This window comes from Manis javanica, chromosome 7, assembly GCF_040802235.1.
Source record: "Manis javanica isolate MJ-LG chromosome 7, MJ_LKY, whole genome shotgun sequence".
NCBI classification, from domain to species: domain Eukaryota; kingdom Metazoa; phylum Chordata; class Mammalia; order Pholidota; family Manidae; genus Manis; species Manis javanica.
The window spans coordinates 76,409,443-76,416,598 of NC_133162.1; positions in this window are offsets into that span (position 1 = coordinate 76,409,443).

The window sequence follows — 7,156 nt, forward strand, 5'->3', positions numbered from 1 at the left end:
TCCTCAACAAAGATCCACCTTCCTAGATTTCCCTCTGAATCCACTTCTCAAGGCACGTTGTTTGCAATTTTTTTGTAAACGTCTCTGCATCTTTATCTCTGCATCATGTCAGCGACACTCAGTGACCATCTTTGAGCTCAGACAGTGAGCCCGACTCATTCCTTCAGTCCAGCGTCTTGCATGGCACCTAGACCACCAGTGGACACTCAATATTTGTTGAGGTAAATTAACTCTTGTCCCTAGTAACCAATGTTACTAGGGTTTATACTAGTGCTGCTGGTTTAAAAGAAAGGGACATGTTTGTGGAGATTACACATCTTCACAAGTTTCATCCCTGCTTAATATTTTCACGGGCTTTCCACTGCCTGGAGGATAAAGTCTGGATTCCTTAGTCCAGAGTCCCAGACCTCCTGTGAGCTCCCCTGTGCAAGCTCTCCACCTCTCCACTCTGTCCCCTCAGTGTCCTCTTCCTCTAGACTGTCCGGACTCACAGCCTCAGCCCCACCAGACACATTCCTGGCGCCTTCCCTCGTGTTGTTCTCTCTGTGATACCTCGTGACCTTCTTCTGCAATGTTCTCTCCTCCTTGCTGCCGTCACACTCATCATGTGAAGTCCTTGGAGCAGCACCTCCTTGGAGAGCTGTTTTTAGCCACAGTTAACTTCTCTGCCCAGTGTTACTCATGTTGTATTTGAATTCCATGTTAGCGTTGGCCTCTCCCTGTAGCTGGTGAGATTTATAGACTCAGGGATGGAGGATGCTTGAAAAAATGAAGGAGGCATGTCCAAAATATTTTTATATAAAAAACTATTTTTTAAATATAAAAATATTCCAACCTAACTTTGCTTGGACAGATCACACTTTTTGGGCATTGGTTTTTCTGTGTTCATGAGGATGTTGGACCCTTCAGATCCTTCTGAGACACTGAGGCTGAGGTCTTTAGAGCCCCGAGCTCCATTTCAATTAAGTCATCTTAGAAGAGAAGACTGACAGGGGTGGGATTGCCATGGCTGGTGGGGCCTGACATGGGACTGCCTACTTTGCTGAGTGAGCCTCACTGGACAGGGCCAGGCCCCCCTGTGCAGCTCAGCTTCTGGGATGATCTCTCAAGACAGATTTATGATGTGCAGCCACAGGAGGTTTAAATTATTCTATGGGCTTGGCCCCCTCAATGACCACAGATTTCTGGAAATTGGTCTCTGACATTAGTCCTCCCAGGGGACCCAGTGAGAGAAATACCTGTCTACGTTTGTAGCATTTAGGGCTTTACTTCCCGATGCTCCCAGGAGCAGGCACATGGAGGAAACAACATTGCAGCCAATGGCACTGAGCCACCATTGGCAGGGCCTCCTCTGCTGTTGCTTTGAAGAGAGGCTTCCTCACCAGCCAGATCCCCAAAGGAGGCTCAGGAGGAAAAGCACAGCCTCCCTCATGAGGATCTGGGCTCTGGTGCCCCAAACACATGTGCCCTGAAATATAAGGGCTGAGATGAAACTGAAGGGGGACCATGATTTCCCTTTCTGTGCCATGCTTATAATGACAGTGTCTCTGGGCATTTTGATGTTTTTGGTTTAAATTAATTCTCAAAAGATGTCTAAGGCTGTGGCAGGGAAAAGGAGAATCCTGTGGTGAAGTTTGTTTACAAGTCAACCCAAATTACTTGTAAGCTCCCTAAGTGCTAAAAGCACATTCTATTCATTTGGTCCTGCCCATTCACCCACCATCATCCAATTCCCAGTGCACACACCAAAAATATATTTTTTCTAACTGGAAAAAATAAAACAGGTTTATTTTTGAAAACACAGGGGCTTCCAGATGCATGTGGCTCTCAATCAATAAACATTTGGATCCTCCCAACCAAAATGGGGTGTGAAAATTTTAAAAGTGTTCACTCCAAGGACACAAAAGCAGACAGGGGAATTCAGTGAAGGAGGCGAAGGAATGGCAACTGATGTCACAAACACGGGAAGGTTAGAGCTTCTTGCCCACAGTGAGATGTGCTGTGAGCTGTATTTCACCCTGCAAATCCTTGAGGTGCTCGGTGCTGGGGGCACCAGAACCAAGGAGCAGGGGTCACTCTTGAGGCTAAAAGTGAGGGGTAGGGAAAGTCTGTACATAGAGCAGTTGGACCCCCAGGTCCTTGCCCTACCAGTGTCAGGGGTACCCCCACCTTCCTCTCTGCCCTGCCCTTCTCCTGCTCCCCCATCAAATGGAGACCAAGTTTCATTTCCCAGATGAATGGACAGGTGAGGCTACAAGCAGCAGAGGGAAGAAGCCACAGATTGAAGCCAGATGGGGGCTGAACCAGCTCATCTTTCCCTTGCCCCAACTGCAGCAGCAGCAGGAGGCTGTGGGACTCCTCCCAGTGGGCGGATGGCCCCAGAGAAGGCCCGTGTGCTAACGAGTGAGGGCCAAAAATGTGCTGAGCTGGCAGAACCCGCAAGTCCTTGGAATTTCCACACTTCCAATCAGTTCTTCAGTAGTTTGTTCTTGGTATAAGGACACTCCAGGCACATGTGGTATTTGAGGAAAGGCTCTCACATGACAGAGAGCCCAGAGAGGAGGTACAGGTGATGTACAACACATAAGAAACTTAAAAATGATAAGCCCTATAATTACTATCTTGAGAGATGAATGAGAGGCCGATAGACCCATAAAACAAGGACAATACAATGAAGAAATAGCCAGAGCACAAGGATCTAAAAATAAAAAAACAAAAAAACCCTAACAAAATAAAATAATAAAATAGTTGGAAGTTACAATCAAGTAGAACAAAATGGGAAACTGAAGACAAAGTCTGAGCTTCACCTACTGAGCTACAGGAGTTTCAGGAAAGCAGAGGAGGAGGAAGAAGTATGGAAGATAGAACACAAGAAAATCCCCCAGAACTGAGGACAATGAGTCTCCAGAATATTTAATTAAAAATTGCAAAATGAATATACTACCACAATATGAAAGTGAATATGAGAAGAATTTGCTAGAACAGTTGCTAATGTTTGTCTTTGGGGAGTGGAACTGGGGAAGGGATCTGGAGAAACAGGGGCCAGCTTTTTGTTATTATTGTTTTTGTTTACTTGCTACTTACGACTCATATTATTTCTTCACATATTTAGCTTGATTACCTTTTTATTACTTTGACAAAAATAAAAATGTATTTTGAAAAGGGAAAATGGTTTAAAAATTAAGTAACTCCCTTCCAGATGTTCCTATATTAGAAAATATCCTACTAGATATACTGTTATGCATATACAGAAAAACATTTTCTTATCACAGCAGATTGTTAACATTCATGCTGCTAAGTAATTTTTTAACCTAAAAATACACTGGAATTATGCACCTGTCAACAAAGGCATATAGTGTACTTACACACAGAGGGACTACTGTAGTTCTAGGAGAGAATAAAGCAACATTCAGTTAAAAACCATAAAAGCAGCATAGATTGAGTGGCATGAGTGAGGAACAGGAGGGTTGGGCTGATGCAGGCAGGCTTCCTAGAAGAGGCTTCTTAAAAGAAGGGTTCTTAAGAGAATCCAGGAAGCACTACAAGCCACCAGTGGAAGGCCTCAGTGATGCAGAGGTCAACTGCCCCATGCCATCCATAGCTGATGAAGTGTTGCTGGAGGGATGGGCCCACATCTGTCCTGTTAGTAGCCCAGGTAGAGGGGGACAGGGATCTGCCCACTTGGTTACAGGAAGTACTGTCTCTGGCTGGGAAGGAGGGAGAGGGAGGCCAGGCACCTTCCTGATCTCAGTGATGACATCCATCCACTTCTTTCTTTCCTTGTGGGGAAGTTTCCAGCAGCTCTCCCACTGTGAGCTGCTTCCTGATGAGTTGAGCTGCCTTGAATGAGGGGCATCACTGCAGGCTTCCAGGGAGCGGCTTCATCAGGCCGTGGAGATGCCCAGATAATCTTCCACTTGGGATGAAGTGCCTCACATGACTGCCTCCTCTGTCAGCTCCTCACCTGTAGGTTCTCTGCTTTAAAAGCCAGTCTGACTTTTCCTGGGATCCCTCAGCCCTCTGCTCCTCCCACCTACAGAGTCTGCCTATATAATTCCCACATGTTTTACCTGTTCCAAAAGACTACCTTAGAATTGTGTCTGGAAACTTTGGGACCTAGGGGACTGCACCAGGACACAAGCACAAGACAGCGGTAGTGGGCAGTACATGGGGACACAGAACCATAGGGCTCTGGACTGCAGTGGAGCCTTATTTCTGAGAACATGTGGGGAACCCACATACGTGGTCCTCCTTACTGACCCCAGCGAGAACCATGTCTTTCCAATGGGTTTCAGCCCTGGGCAGGTTCACTATGGATTCACTGTGACCAAAGAAATCGACAGCAAAACGTTCTTGGAGTGAAAGGATTATACCCAACTTTATTTCCAGGTGGCAGGTCAGTCACTAAAATTCCATTCCCTCAGAGTGAATCTTTATGCAGCAAGCCAGTCTTGGCCTCTGGACCCCTCTGTCCACACAGTCATCCCACACAGCCATCCTCCAGGCCTCTGTACTTGGCACTGCCACCGCTCCAGCCTCTGCTCTGCTCTCCTGCAGCCTTGCAGCCCTGCCACCATGTCATGCTCAGAGCATTGGGCGGAGCTCTTTATATAGAGTAACAGCCATGTATTGCCCACAGCTGTGCAGTGAGCTAGTCAAACAGGGCCCTGTGAGAATCCTGGCCACAGGAACTCTCATTTTATCCATAGCCATCATGGAAACTGAATTGCATGCAACAAATATTGGTTCCAGTTATTGCTCCCATCTCTTCCACACAAATTTCCTATTGCTGTTGTAACAAATTCCCACACATTTTGGGGCTTAAAATAACACACATTTACTATCTCACAGTTTTGAAGGTGAGATGTCCCACACAGGTCTCACTGGGAAAAAATAGAGGGGTTTCCAGGAATTGTGCTCCTCTGTAGGACAACACTGTCCCTTGCTCATCCAGAATGTTGACAGAGTTCAGTTTGTTGTGGCTTTAGGGCCAGAGCCCTGTTTCCTTGCTGGCTGTCAGCTGAGGTGTGTTCCCGGCTTCTGAAGGGTGCTTACATCCCTTATTTGTGGCCCCCCTTCTCTATCACCAAAGCCATCAAATGTGGTCAAGTCCCTTTCACCTTTGAATCTCTTCTTTCATCTAATCTCAGCTGGGAAAGCAGCTCCACTGTGCTGGTGAGGCAGCATGAGCAGCATTGGGCCCACCTGGAAAACTCCTGCTCATCTATTTTAAGGTTGGCTTATTAGCAAATTCATTCCATCTGCAATCTTACATCCCTTTTCCCTATAACACAACAAACTTTCACAGGTCCCAAGGATTAACACACAACATTGTTGGGGGTATTATTCTGCCTGCCATGCCCTCCACCCTTCCTCTGCAGATGCTGCCTCCTGCAGAAGACTAGGGCAGGGAACCTAAGCACAAGAAATTTGGCATCTCTTTTGCAGAGAATCCTCATGGTGGAGTGTCTTACCAATGACTTTCAGCCCCAGGCAAGTACACTCTTGATTTGGTGAGACGTTCTTGGAGTAAAAGCATTTATACCCAACTTTATTCTCATGGTGGCAGGTCAATGAACAAGTCTGCATGCAGCAAGTTGATCTCTGCCTCCAGACCTCTCTGCCCCCACAGCCCCCTCAGTCTCTGTCCTTGGCACTGCAAGCACTCCAGCCTCTGCTCACCTGCAGCCATGCTGCCCAGAGCACTGGGTAGAACTCTTTATATAGAGCAATAATAATGTATTGCCCACATCTGTGCAGTGAGCAAGCCGACCAGTGTCAAGTGAGAATCCTGGCCATAGTAATTTTCATTTTCTCTACAAGGAGGGAAAACTGAAGTTGTGGAAAGGGGGAAAGAAGGGGTCTTCAAATCAGTGGTTCTCAAAGGAAGCTCTCCAGTCCAGCAGCATCCGTATCACCTAGAGATTTGTTAGAGATGTAAATTCTGGGGGTCTCACCCAGACCTACTGAATTAGGAACTCTAGGTGGCAGGGAGCTTGCGACCTGGGGCATAACAAGTCCTGCAGGTGTCTCTGATGTGAACCACTGTTCACAGGAGTCAGCCTGGCCTGTCAGAGTGGCCTTCGGCAGAGCCTTCTCCATTGCACTGCACTTGGCTACTGAGGGCTCCTTAGGCTGCCAGTGACTCCAAGCCACCCTGGGGTCTCCCTAGAGGACTGGTGTGGATTAGATGAGAGTTCCTCTGGCCAGGATTCTCACCTGGCCATGGTTGACTAGCTCACTGCACACCTGTGGACAATACATGGCTGTTGACTCTATAAAAAGAGCTCCACCCAGTGCTCTGAGCATGACATGGTGGCATGGCTGCAAGGCTGCAGGAGAGCAGAGCAGAGGCTGGAGTGGTGGCAGTGCTGAGGATAGAGGCCCAGAGGATGGCTGTGTGGGATGGCTGTGCAGAGAGGCCCAGAGGATAGCTGTGCAGACAGAGGGGCCCAGAGGCAAAGGGATAGACCAGCTTGCTGCATGCAGACTTGCTCTGAGTGAACCAGATTTTAGTGACTGAACTGCCACCTGGAAATAAAATTGGGTATATCCCTTTCACCCCAAGAACAGTTTGCTGTCGTTTTCTTTGGTCACACTGAATCCATAGCGAACTTGCCTAGGGCTGAAACCCATTAGCAAGACAATTGGCATAGTTGGCAGGATTCACTGTTGACCAAGGAAAAAGACAGGCTGCCCTTATGGGAGGGGTTTTTCAGTGGGCTGCCCCTGTGAATGGGGAGACAGTGGATCATTCCCCTATGGGTATGTGGTCTGAGGTGGCTTGCCTCCTAGAGGACTGGGCCCTACCCCAGGACTGGCGGCAAGTGGAGGTGACACCTGATGCAGTAGGGGTGGCCCTTGGTATAGTAAGCAGATCCTTTGAGAAACAGAGTGCCTGGGAGGCAGCGGGGACTGTGGGCTGGCTGATTCTCACCATCTTAAAGAGGTCTGCAGAGGAGACCCAAGAAATTGCACTGTGAGAACGTGAGCTGCAAACTTCAGTAGATTCCCTGAGGAGGGAAATGGCATTGATGCAAGAGGCGGCACAAGAACATGAGCTGCAGACTTCTGTGGATGCCCTGAGGAAGGAAATGGTATTGATGTGGGAGGAGGTGGCATGAGAACACGAGCTGCAAACCTCTGTGGATTCCCT